Here is a 14,410-nt window from a genome sequence, read left to right on the forward strand (position 1 = left end):
TTCTCCTTTGATAATGTTTAGTGGTACCTTGCAAATGAACATGGATGTGCCTTTGGGTGATGGAAATACTCTACTTACACCAGTGTAAATTAAATAGATTTTTTGAGTAGATTGTAGTTCTTGAACTAAGAACCTGAGTGATGTCCCTGAGCTTTTTCTCTCAAGGCTACCACTCTAATACTTTGAGCCACAGTTCCAATTCTGATTTTCTGTTAGTTGTTTGGAGATAAGAGGCTCATGTACTTTTCTGCCCAGGATGGCTTCAAACCATGATCACCAGATGTCAGCCTCCTGAATAACCAGGATTCCAGGCATGATGCGTCGATGGTTTTCATAATTTAGTAAATTGAATAGTTACAGAAGTTATAAATTATCATTGTAACCTGTGTAATATACGTGTGTATGTATAGATCAATGCATACATTTAGAAATATATTAACATATTTTTGCATCTACAGTAGATTTATGAAATCATCATTCATTATAAAAATAAAATGGAAACAAAAGTTAATACAAAGTGAATTGTTACACGTTTCTTTTTGTTGATTAGAACATGAATTGTGAGAATCAGTTTGGGAAAAACATCTCTTCTTTCACAAAATGGATAATTGCTATTAATTCCAATCCATCTATTTGCCCATATTGTGCATCCTCACACATGAGTGTCAAAATCAAACAACACTTTTTACCTTTGTATTTAACTTACCTGTTATAATTTAGGGGATAGATGAAGTAATCAAATAAAGATTAAATTAATAGTAAGTGAGGCTATGAGTTAGAGCTGAAAAAGAATTTAAATATGACAATAACTAATTAATTGCATATTTCTTATTTTTACTGTGTTGTTATGTCCCTCATTCCCACATTAGGAAAGTACATAGAAGGTTCTCACTATATTATATGTAATTATTAAAAATGTATTGAAAGAATATGGACACAGTGTGGTTTTAGCTTATTGAGACCTGTATGGGGTAGTGTGTTTTTGAGGGCTTGCTGTACATTGTGATGGAGATGAAGGGAAGGATGTGCTTATTCTGGAAAACTGGCTAGAGGATTGTTCCCAGAAAGATAGTGATGAATTCTTCCAAAAGGTTACTGTAAAATCACTTTCACAACGATGTTTACTACCGCACTATTTACTGCAGCCAAGTTATGAAAACAGCCCAGATGCCCTTTGGTGGAGAGATGGTTGGCAAAAGAGTGTCATATATACATATGTGGATTGTACCTATCCATTATGAAGACTGTTACGTTTTTGGAAAGAAATGGATAGATCTAAAAATATGTTAAGTAAACGAAGTCATAGCCAGACACACAAAGTACCCATGTTCTGTCTCATATTTGGAAGCTAGAACTTTATACAAGTTTACACAGCAATATTAACCAAATCATGCTATTTGTAGAGGAGTATTTTTTTTTTTTGTCGGTCGTGGGGCTTGAACTCTGGGCCTGGGCGCTGTCCCTCAGCTCTTCAGCTCAAGGCGAGCGCTCTACCACTTGAGCTACAGCGCCACTTCCGGTTTTCTGGTGGTTTATCGGAGATAGGAGTCTCACAGTCTTTCCTGCCCAGGCTGGCTTTGAACCGCGATCCTCAGATCTCAGACTCCTGAGTAGCTAGGATTACAGGCGTGAGCCACCAGTGCCCGGCTAGTAGAGGAGTATTTAGAAGATGTTATTTTTTTTTTTATAAAATTGAACTTTTAATCCAACAAAATGAATACCAGGAAACTATCAGTTGGAAGATGCAAGGAGAAGTCAAAGGGAAGGAATAAAGAGAATTATGGAGGAAGAACGTGAAGACATAATATTCAATGCAGATAGTATGAAACTAGAAAAAATTAAAGTGTGGTGAGGTTTAGAAGGGTAGGGAAAAGTTATATAAAGAGCCATTATACTAAAAAACATGATTTATTGAATAGAAATTCCCTTGTACAACTAGTTAAGATAATAAAAATATAATTAAAATCAATGAAGACATCTGATCTTAAACTGTGTTCTCTTTTTTTTTGGGTGGGGTCCGGTCGTGGGGCCTGTACTCTGGGCCTGGGCACTGTCCCTCAGCTCTTCAGCTCAAGGCTAGCGCTCTACCACTTGAGTCACAGCGCCACTTCCGTTTTTTTTTTCTTTTTTGCTTATGTGGTGCTGAGGAATTGAACCCAGGGCCTCAGGCATGCAAGGCAAGCACTCTACCACTGAGCCAACTTCCCAGCCCTTAAACGGTTCTCTTAAACCATGAGTAAATATAATAATTTCCTCCTCCGAAATTTTCTTTGCAGGTATTTTAATCATATTGACAGAAAAATGATCAGTGCCATGAAGATCAATACATCACATAGCACATCATAAAGAGACACAATAAAAATCACAGTAAAAAAATGTTAGAATTCATCACATGATAAAATAACAGGTAGAATTTGCCAAATGCTAATTGATTGTTTTTCCAAGTACTTTACTTATGGTATCTAATTTAATCCTCACAATAATTACATAAAGTGGAACTACTTACATTTTTAATTCTCAGATGATGATATTGAAATCTTCAGAGTTGTAATTACTAGTACAACATTGCACACATGGTAAATGTTAGCCTGAGGTCCATCTCTGACTGTATCAATTAAGCTTATTCTATTTTATGTATAAAATAATAGCATTTAGTCTACAAATTCTAGGAAAATTTCTCAAAATTATTGTGTACACTCATAATATTTCAGTTTATCTTTGTTAGAAAACAGGGAACTATAATATGAAAAACTAAAGTTCATAATCAATGCATACCTCCCTGGTGAAAGAAGTACTAAAGTATAATATTCTTGATTTCTAGCAGAAATCATATTCTATCCCTTCACTCAACACTGCACTGACTGGTGACCCTATCTCTGTTTAACACTGTCTTACTGAAAGAATGAGCTCCCCAATTCCTGATGGAAACAGTCTGCAGGAGTTATACACCAATCATTTCCACATTGTAGCTCATCTAAGTTGTTTACCATTCGAAGTATTTTGATTGCTTTTTATACCCAACATTTTGAGAGAAAGGTACTACTTTAAAATGCTATTAAAGCAAGACTGATATTAAAATCACCTTTGACTCCAGATAAATATTTTACCTTTCGTGTACCCAAAAATGCAGTCTGACCTATCATTAATGTTAGGAATGAGAGGATAAAAAATCGTAGACAACAAGACCTAAGCATGAATTAAAGCCTCTCCAACTTGTGAATACAATCGGTATAAAATGACATAAAGGTCTGGGAATGTGGCTCAGTGTTAGAGCACTTGCCTTATATGCATGAAGCCCTGGGTTCGATTCCTCAGCACCACATAAGCAAAAAAAAAGCCGCAAGTAGAGCTTTGGCTGAAGTGGAAGAGCGCTAGCCTTGAGCTGAAGAACTGAGGGACATTGCCCAGGCCAGACTTCAGGCCACACTATCAGACTCCCCCCATCCCCCCCAAAAGACATCAATACTACTATATTTGTTCAAAATTTCTTATGATACTGAAGATTCAATTTAAAACTGTTAACACTTGAAAATAACTCATTTTCTTGGGAGTAGGAAACAACACACAAGATTAATCCTAATCATTTTCAAAGACATTACTTTATACTACTAATTAACTCTTATAACTACAAAGATTCTAAAAATAACTGAAGCATAGTAATACAAAGGACATAATTTAACTTCATCATGTACATTCAAAGGACTGTGCTAATAGAAAACAAAGTTCTATTAATATTAGCTCACCCAATTCACTTCCATTCTTTTATTCTATATCTTTTAGTTTCATAAAAACTGGCTTTTTATAAAATGATGCATAAAAAGCCTATATACCCACTTACATTTTCAGATTTTAACGTTTATTTCAGACATGTCTTTAGCTGTGTAGTCAATTAACTGAAATAACACTAAAATATTCAAAGGGCTTTCTGAAATTGCAAGACTCGCTCTGGGATGTTATTTATATTGGAAAAGATATTCAAAAAGCCTTATTTGTTAAAGTTGTGATAGTTACTCCCTCAAAAGAACAATTAATGAAGAAACATTTGTATGTACAAAATAACTTCAAATGCATACACAATCTGGAAGTGACACATACTTTTTGTTTGTTTTCGCAATGTATATCTAACAAAGATATCCACAATACTGATTTTCAGTCAATTATGATGGGAGATTCAAACCTGAGAAATACAGGGTTTATTATCTTAGTGTGAATAGATAAGATCTTACAAAGAAAGTTATTTTCAACACAAATCCGGAAAGAGTTTATCCACCTTGAGTTTCACAGGAATAACCAGAGAGTAATACCTGTTTGGTCAAGTTGGTCAAAATCACTCCATGAGTATATCTTAAAAGTGTATCCAATTTAAGAGGTCAAATACATATTTTTTACTGACAGTCATCTTATAGCAATAACTTACTACCTAATTATATGTGTATGTCCTTGCCTAACATATACTAAGAGCTGAAAGTGATCTCTTTTATCTTACTTAATGGTGAAAATGCTCTGAATATGATGATGTTATTATTTGACAAATAAAATGTACAGAAGGGTGGTTCCACTGAAATGAGAGGACGTAACACGGATAAATAACAACATTGCAACACAGCTCTTTTCAGCATCACTCTGTCCACATTGGCAAGCAACATTGCAACCGCACACACACACATACATATACACACACAAGTGCACACTTGTACACACACATATACATGCATGCCAAATTCATGGTTTATTGTACAAAAAAGTTCAAATAAAATATTAGTGATTAGGAAAAATGATAATTTGCCTTATTACAAAATAATACATAATCCCGTCACCACGGTTGTTACATTTTACCTGTTTCTCCACATGTGACCACTTAATTTATTTTTAGTTCATTCATTCATTCATTCATTCATAAGTTTGGTTCTAATACTAGAGCGTGAACTCAGGGCCTGGCTCTGTCCCAGAATTTGTTATTTTTTTTGTTTTAGTTTTCTCAAGGCCAGCATTTTACTGCTTATACCACAGCTCCATTTCAACCTTTTGTGTTTACATTCAAATTATAATCTAATGGACTTTTTTTTCTTGGTCTGGTTTCAAAGCACAATCATCCGATTTCATCTTTCTGATTAGGTAGGATTAAAGACCAGAGCCACCCGTGTGGCTCCTACTTTTTCCAACACTTACGTAATGCACATACTTAGATAGTAATTTAAAACTGAAAGCATAGAAGCAAGATGTACAGTGATGATATTGTCCTGTCAGAAATTCAAGTTAGTATTGTAAATTTCTTAAGACCATACACAAAAAAATATTTAAGAAGAAATCTGATGATGTGTGTGTATATTTGTGTGTGTGTGGGTGTTTGTCTGTGCTGTTGCAATATGTTCCACATATAAGCACTGTGCAGGGGTGTCCAGCCATTCACAGTTATTGCATGAATATCTGCCTTGAGATACCAACTCTTAAACAATGTTTAGGTGTCCACTCTAGGCTTCCCGATGAAGAGGGGTATACTCATCCTCATCCCTAGCATTCATATGAGCGGCCTTTTTGGATAGTAGTCTCCACACTGTAGTAAGCTGCAAGTCAAGCACGCTAACACTGAGCCACCTTCCCAGCCCAAGGATTAAGATTCTTGTCTGTAATTTGGTCAAAGCTATGTCTCTTTATGTAGGCTACTAAAATGTGTTTACTAATTTCAAGTAAATACATAAATTCTATTTCCATCTCTTTTAAAAAATAAAAAAAAATGTTTGCTCTGTAAATTGATTAGAAGCATGGATTTTGTGGCTAGCTAGGTCATTGCACATCTATATCTCTTTCATGGTTCTCATAAACAATATGATTGCTCCATAATTATCCTAATTTATTTTGCTTTCATATTTTTGGTTGCATCATTTCACTTTCTGCTCTTCTATTTCCCAAAACAGCACCACATTCACAGAAAAATACAGAAGTGGTTCTGTGGCTCAAGTGGTAGAGTGCTTGCCTTGATTTGAAGAGCTCAAGGACAGTGACCAGGCCCAGAGTTCAGGCCCCACAACTAAGTTTAAAAAAAGAATCTAAATACTTGATAATTCTATTAACAGATCTGACTGAAATCAGTTGAATCACACCTTTTTTGTACAATGAAGGAATAGGTCCAGGCTAGGAAAGCAGCAAGAGAAGGCAGGGAGATTGTATCTTTGACAAAACTTTGTGGAAAATGGAATCAAGGATTACTTACTGGTGATCCACTTGCACTAGAAGCATGATTCTGAACTATTGCTTGCTGATTCTGAACTATTGCATTGATGATTATATTCTCCAAGAAGAAAAAGTGAAATTTAATTGGTAGCAAAGGACTACTAATACATTTTGACTTCTCATTAAGCATCTTCATTCATCAAAATCACCTGACGACAATAGACAGGACTATTTTTAGATGAAAACAAGTGTCTTTCAAAAAACAAGAATTTAGGTAGTCATACAAAGAACTTCTATTTTACTACTGCATTATACATTTTTTTCTAAGGTTGGATACCAACATTAGAAAGCTACTAGAAAGCTCTTAACGCCCATATGTAGAATAGTGAGTTTTCTTACAATATAACATGGTATTTCCCAAATCATTCACATAGAAGGCATTGTTTCCTATTTTTTCATTCCTAGAAGAAGCTGCACATGAAGACACCACTGGTCCTCATTTTCAGTCTGTGCATTTGAATATGAAGGAAAATCTTTCCTCTGCTCTCTATCAATTTTCTACTCTCCATTTAGAATAATTTAGAATAGCAAAAATGAAAAAAGAGAAAATAAATCATGGTCAAAAATCATAAGCAGTAAATACACCAGATTTTTCTGAACAGTTCAACCAATGTGAACTATTAGGGAAATACATGGACATCTCATTCCCACTGGCACTCAAAGTCTCTGGTTAGGCAATTCTGATGAAGACAAGGAACAAGATGAAAAAGTGAGGAATGGTATCAATTGCAAGAAAAAAATGGAGTAGGATCCAAACAAATTTCTTCTTTGGGATGCCGAAATTAATCGGCTTACTATGGTGCAGGGACTACTTTAAAAAAAGGCCACCCAGATGAATACTAGGGATAAGGATGAGTATAACCCTCTTCATCTGGAAGCCTAGAGTGGACAATTAGACATTGTCCATGAGTTGGTAGCTCAAGGTAGATATTCATTCAATAACTCTGAATGGCTGGACACCCCTGCACAGTGCTTATATGTGGAATAATACCAGAATGGCTTCTGTCTTACTTCATCCTGATGCAGATACCAATCCCCAAACTAAAGGCCTCTTGACCCCTTTGCATCTTGCTGCTGGGAGTAGAAACAGCAAAGATACTCTGTATCTCCTTCTATTGAACCATTATATCAAACCAGGTCTGAAGAACGACTTGGAAGAAACTGCATTTGATATTGCCAAAAGGATAAGTATGTTTCACTACCTATTTGAAGTTGTGGAAAGCTGTACAAATTGTTCTCCTAAGTCGTAATGGTTTGGTTAAGTTTCTTAAATTTCAAAAATGACAGTCCATCCTTTGTGTCCCTACAAATTTTTTTTCACAATACAAAGCAACAGCAATATCTTACTTTAAAATATCATGGAATCCATGGTATTCTTCCACGTGAATTGCCTGACTTTGTTGGCAAAATGTATTCAAGAGTTGTTTGTGTACATCTATAATGACTTCTGCAGAGTTTGTGATTTTTTTTTAAATCAGAAATAATTTTAACTTATCTGTTGAAATGAATAGTATAGGAACTAAAGATGTTCCTGGTGCTTTTCTGAAAAAAGTATATCTATGTTGGCATAATGTCCATAATCTATTTCATTCCCTCCTGGATATAATACTTTGAATTATACATTGTTATACAATGTATAGGTTCATTAATAAATGTGTCCTTTCAGATTGCATTCCATATAGAAGAAGTTTAAGATTCCTTTTTTTCTTAGGTCCTTATATTATTTTTTTTTCTATGGGATAAAATGACAATGTTATCTAATTTCAAGTTTTGTAAAGCTTATGCTATGTAAAGGTCTTTCTAAGGTGAAGATTTAATAAACTGATGTCAAACTAACATTTATTTCTGTGAATTACATGTATTGTTACACTTGTATTTTTTTAATCAACTTTTTTTTAGGGGGGGGTCCGGTCGTTGTCCTTAACTCTGGGCCTGGGCGCAGTCCCTCAACTCTTCAGCTCAAGGCTAGCGCTCTACCACTTGAGTCACAGCACCACTTCCTGTTTTTTTGTTTTTGCTTATGTGGTGCTGAAGAATCAAACCCAGGGCCTCATGCATGCAAGCAAGCCCTCTACCACTGAGCCACCTTCCCAGCCCCAACTTTTTAATAACTGTTTTTCATTTCTTGCATCAGAAGAATGAAAAATATGGAATACTTCACAAATTTTCATACCATCCTTGTGCAAGTGCTATGTTAATCTCTGTATTGTTGTAATTTGGGTAGACCTGCTGCTGAAGCATGGAGTATCCTCTTAATTTAAGTACTTAATGATGCAATCTTTATACAGGCATATATCCATGGTTGCCTATTTGTAACAAGGAACCCTTAATGTTCCTAAAAATGCTATTGATCTTATTTATCTAAAATTCTGTGTATAGTGGAAGAAACTTGTATCGTTTGGTCGATTGCTCCCATTTATAATTTTTTTTATCAATGACTATTTTGTCATTTTCATTTTAAATTTGATCATACTTTTAAGCCTTTACAGCTAAATCCAAAGGTCATGGCTTTTCAGGTACTTATTTATCAACTCAGTTAGCTTTGTAGAGCTAATGGATTCAAAGTAAGCCTTGATTAAGAGCTACTTCTAAACATCTGCAGCTTAAGATTTCCCAAATGAGGTCTTGCTGGGACAAATGTCTACGTGAACCTTTACCCATCTTCCATATAGGAACAGACCAACCAGAATATCTTACCCTGACAGCATAGATTGTCTTACTGGAACAAAACTAATCTTAGTTACAAGGAATCATAGAGAGATGAACAGTTCGGACTGAATTGTTCAGAATGGAAGGTATTTTATTAAAATATAATTGCTTATTATACTTATCATTTCAAAAGTAGCTCAAGCCAAGAAGGTGAAAAAATTGTTCAAATGCATAATTACCTACTGTGCTGGCCTGTCTATCATCCAACCAGGCAGGAACTGACACTACTGACTTTCTATCACCAAATATTTCCATACCTCCTGGAGAAGTCCATACGTTTCTCCTCGATATTAAGCCTTAAATTGGTAATGTTTAATCACAGTGTTTCCTCTTGCCTCTAGGCTGTAAAGCAACAAATGGTAAAGCTTTAAGTCTAACTCTACCAAAAACGGAGGTAGAGATAATGGAATAACACTTTAAAACAGAGTTGGCTTTGATTCCCTCAGCACAACACAATAATGCAAAACAATTTTTATATTATATATACTTATATATTTTATATTTATATGTGCTGATTTTAAATTTCACACAGTGAACCTTAATAGAATTGATAATTAGACAAATATATTGACATTTATTCCCATAAATAGATTGGAATATAAATAATTAGGTTTAGAATATATACTAGAATATAAAAAGTATCAATGCAATATCTTCGTTATAAACTTGTGATACCTTCTATGTGTTGGTGGTCTTCTGAATTCACATTGCAAAATAACAGTATTGTTTTTGCTAATCTATAAGGGATTTTACTATGATGCTCTGTTTATTGTTTTAACTCGCTGGTCCCAAAATGTATTTCTCCATATTTCTGAAGCATTCTTACTGATTATACCCAATTTTGCTGATATTATGTCTAAAAGCTATTATTCTTCTGCAGGACCCACGGGTCCTAGGATACTAGATCCCAGTTATCTGCATCATCATATAACAAGGGCAAGACTTCTCACATAGGCCCATGCCACATGCTAACAGAAAATAATTGAAGACTCATCTAAATTTCTCATTTCCTATAATATTTCAGGGCCCCAATTCCTTACAAGAATTAGTAGTAATCAATTGTAAAATGCAAGGCAACTTAAAATGAAAGGTGAAATCACAAAACCTGAGAGAAAGTACTGTAATTAAAACTTTCAATTTACAGATGACCAGCCCATATGAATGAACAAAATCAGAAATGAACAAGATTATTTTTAATACCCCTCTCCTAATGATTAATGAAAGATTTCAGTGCAGGAAAAACATAGTTTCTGGAATGATAGATCCATAATTGGTCTACCAAGGCAAGGAAACTTGATTTAGAGGTCAAATATAATTTAGAAAAAAACATTAACTGAGAAGATCCTTAGTGTAGAAGATCATTAAAGTGTAGAAAAAGTACCCCCCACCATTTGTGTTGTTCAGTAGGTGCCTTCCAGAAATGTGTTAAATAGATCAGCCTTCCATATTTCAAACCCAAATATTAGCTAATAGAGTAAATTTCATCAAATGAGAAGTTATATTTTTAAAAGTCACTAATAGTTGGCTTTTCATGTGTTGTTTTATGTTTTCCCTATCTGTCTACCATAGTAAGAAATATGACTTTAAGTCTTGAAAATGGGTACTGATGAGAGATGTGACAAACATAAAATCTGTCTTCTATTTCTATCATATTCCTCTAAGTATTAAATTTGTTTTCTTCTTTTCCAAAACTTATAGGTAGTAGAAAAATTATCCCATGTAAAATAAAATAATCATACACAACTGTACAAAGCCATTTATAAAAACTGGTAGTTAGGAATAAATTCTAAGCCATTTTAAAACTTTCTTGTTGACTAAAGATTAATCTTCCAAAAGAACGAGAATAAAATCATGTCTAAGAGCTTCACGTCTCCAGTCTTGCAAATTGTTATTGCAGATGAATGAATTATGGAAATATAAGCTGACATCAGTTCAAGTATATGTGGGATTGAAACTCCATGGAATGTATATAAACCTTTCAAAGTATTAACAGGCAGTTTAACAGAGTGACTATCAGGATATTGAAACCAGAGAGGAACAATAGTAAAGAAATAGAATGAATGAAAAATGGAACAAGGGGCAAGTACAGCTAGAATACTCAATGTACATATGTAATAAATGAAGTGGTAAATCTGAACTACATCTTGGAGAAAGGGTTGGTTGAGAATGATAGAAGGAGAGACTCTGATCCAGAAGCATTAGACAATTAGATGGACATATTTAATTGTAACACACTTGAACAACCTTTTGTAATTCAGTTAAAAACACAACAACAAACAAAAACAAACAAAAATCACAACCAAACAGCAATCTGTAGAGAGTAAGAATATGACCTCTCAAAATTTTAAGCAGTTTATGAAGGGCAGTCTTTGGAAAAGCAAACAAGCTGTTCAAAGAGGGTAGTTTGGGGTAGGGGAGAATTTTGAACAGATTTAAAAAGATTGTCTAAGGTTATAAATCACCTATATCTACTGCATATATTTTCTTCTGCGAGTGCTCTTTGTCTGAACTGGTTACTCCAGTACTGAGGCACACTTGATAGCTTGTGAAGACAGAATGGAAGAAGCAAGATCAAGAAACTATAATTCCACTGGAGAAAAAACAGTCCTCTATGTCTTCTCTGAATCTCTTCACTACTCCATTTTCATACTTTTAATAACTTCAAGTGATTTTGAATTATATCTTTCCTTCTTTGTTCTTGCAAAGGAATTGTTCAAAATAATTCTTTAAATATTATTTGCCATTATTTTCTATCATGCTGCTTACTCGTGCAAGCGAGTCCATTAAACTTACCCTTTACATTTGGTTGCCATGAAAACCCAACAACTATGTTAATGAGGACCAATGTTAATGCAAAACTTTTGTCTCCAAAAAACCAGTCCAAGACCTATAATCACAAATATTTAGCTATATTTTTTTTTCTTTTTTCTTTTCCTTGAAATCTTCTTGTATCTAAAGTGCCCACAAAAATAAATGCTCTACCACTTTTTGGTTCAATCATTTCTAACCTCAAAGATATATTTTGTTAACAAGATGCTTAGAGGAAACCTAAGAATATTCCACTTTCATCTTCTCTCTTAAGACTTTTATCTTCTCTCTTAAGACTCGTTAGATACCATATCAGGAAAAGTGAAGTTATTCTTTGCAAAATTATTTCAATAGATTATTTTCCTCTTGGTCTTGTATTTGCTCAACAAGATGTATAGAGAAGAATAGAGTTAAATCACCCATTCCTTGGATGACATTGTCTGTTACAAAGGACAATACTTCTATATCCTAGTTCTATGTCCTCCTCTTAGCTCTTGCATGATTTCGAATTAAGCACAGCTTCTTGGCTTCAAGTCTAGTGAAGCTGGAGGACTATAAGGCGTCCCCCACTGCTACATCTTCATGGTTTCTCTTTGAAAACTCTTTTATTTGGAGTGGAATTTATTTTCATGTATTCATTCAATTTATTCTTCTTTATACTGAGCCAAATAGGCTCTGTAAAATCACTTTAGGTAGCAAAAACATTAAGACAATCTATAGCAAAAAGGTTTGGCCCCCTCCACTGCTGAAACCAATACGCTTAGCTAGGGCTTCTAATAACATGTTTTCTTACCTTTTCAATTTGCTCAATTCTTTTCTGATCCCCAAACTTTTTTGCTTATGTAATAACAGAAGTTTTCACTACCTCATGTTAATAAGGATATTATATTTTTGAGTTACTTAGAAATTAGAAATCATTAGTTTGAAGTATCCAATCAGGTTTCTTTCTGTATTTCAGTGCTTCACGTGCAAAGACATCGTGGAAAGTATTAAAACAGAAAAGTGTAAACTCAACACGTTCTTTCATTGTGAAGGGCACTTTCTCCCTAAATATTTTGGACCAAATTATGTTTTTAAGAGAATTACTGTTCAGTAATTAAAGGTCAATTCACAAATTTGGTGTCTAATTTTTTTAAAAAAAACTTTGAATTTAAATTTCACTACAAACTTGTTTCACACAGTAAAAGTATATTTCCTGAATAAGGACAATTCTCATGGGAACCTACAGGATTTACAGCAAGGTTTGTGAGGTTTGTTTGTTTACTGTGAAAATGAGCCATCTTCCCCACATTGTTCCCTCTTGGCTAAGTCTTCATGGACTTCTTTGCATGAAAGCCTATTTTCCCAGGAAATTTTAAATTTTCTTAATATGCTAAGTTAAAAAGTTTGAACAACCTTTCATAATTTTAAAACTCTTTTGAAATTCCTTTATCAGAATCGTGAATTTACCAATCCTAATTCCACCATTACCATCAAAAACTGCATAAAATAAAATTTCACTGTATTGGTATAATAAATATTGTTTTTTATGTAGTAACTTTTTTTAAAAATCAGTACTATTTGGCATCTAATTTGAATGAATTACCCCTTCTTTATCAGAGGGCCATCAACTTGAATGTTATCCAACTAGACAATTTTTTCACAATATACTTGCCAATATTTTCAAAAAAGAATAAATGAGTACTTTCTCATACTAAAACCGAAAACCGTTTAATTCTATGGAAACCCATAACTTTTAAAAGTAAATAAGTTATGAAAACGACAGAATATGTGTGTTCATCACAATTCCTATGACTAATAACTACTCACTTCAAATTCTGAACGTTCCATACATGAGAGACTCAAAATAGTACCTGCTTTCATGTTATGTAATTCTGCAATAGATGCATTTTCCAATCGGGTGTTACAGATTAAGAAGTGAACAGAAAAATAGCCACATTCTAGCATAGGATAAAACTGTAAAGCATCAGTTATAATTAATTCTTCAAGAGTAAGCAATTGTTTATCAGATTAAGCTATTATTTCTATGACCATCAATCCCAAAATTTATGCCATAAAGTCATCCTAGACCAACAGTTTCCAACTTGTAGGGTTCACCTCAAAATTCTCTTAATTCACATCACAAATAGCTTATTGCTATTGGGAAAAATACTACACCTCTGCTAATGTGATGCCCTCCGTGTTCTGGAAAGAACACCACAATAAACTGGGTTGCATCATTTTTCCTCCACTGGTATTCTTGCACCTATTTATATTTATACTTTTTTTTTAACTATCATAGATATTCAGTACGCTAAGATCAGAAGATTACAGTTCAAAGCCCACCCAGGCAGGAAAGTTCCCTAGATTCTTATCTCCAATAAACTTCTCAGCAAAAGCCAGACACAAGTGGTACTGAGGTTGAAGTGGTAAGGCACAAGCCTTGAGCTTAACAGGCTCAGAGACAGTGTCCAGGTCCAGAGTTCAAGCCCTATGACAAAGCAATGAAACAAAACAAAAATAAAAACAAACCCCAAACCTAGCATTTTTCTCATTGTATACAGAGGCACGTAATTAAAGAAATTGCTTCCTGTGTTACACACAGGTAGAAGAAAGAAGATGTCACACAATTATTTTCTTCATTCCATGTTATATTAATGCCTCAAAAATTGCTTTTTCTAAA

At 34.1% G+C, this 14,410-nt stretch overlaps 2 pseudogenes; one reads left to right on the plus strand and one right to left on the minus strand.

Annotated features, from left to right (window-relative positions):
• Positions 1 to 6,764: 6,764 nt before the first annotated feature.
• On the plus strand, positions 6,765 to 7,481 carry LOC138822776 (ankyrin repeat domain-containing protein 49 pseudogene; annotated as a pseudogene).
• An 891-nt stretch (positions 7,482 to 8,372) lies between these two features.
• On the minus strand, positions 8,373 to 8,472 carry LOC138822781 (U6 spliceosomal RNA; annotated as a pseudogene).
• Between the last annotated feature and the right edge of the window lie 5,938 nt (positions 8,473 to 14,410).

Source organism: Dipodomys merriami, unplaced genomic scaffold, assembly GCF_024711535.1.
Source record: "Dipodomys merriami isolate MVZ:Mamm:240054 unplaced genomic scaffold, mDipMer1.0.p SCAF_115, whole genome shotgun sequence".
In the NCBI taxonomy this organism is placed as follows: domain Eukaryota; kingdom Metazoa; phylum Chordata; class Mammalia; order Rodentia; family Heteromyidae; genus Dipodomys; species Dipodomys merriami.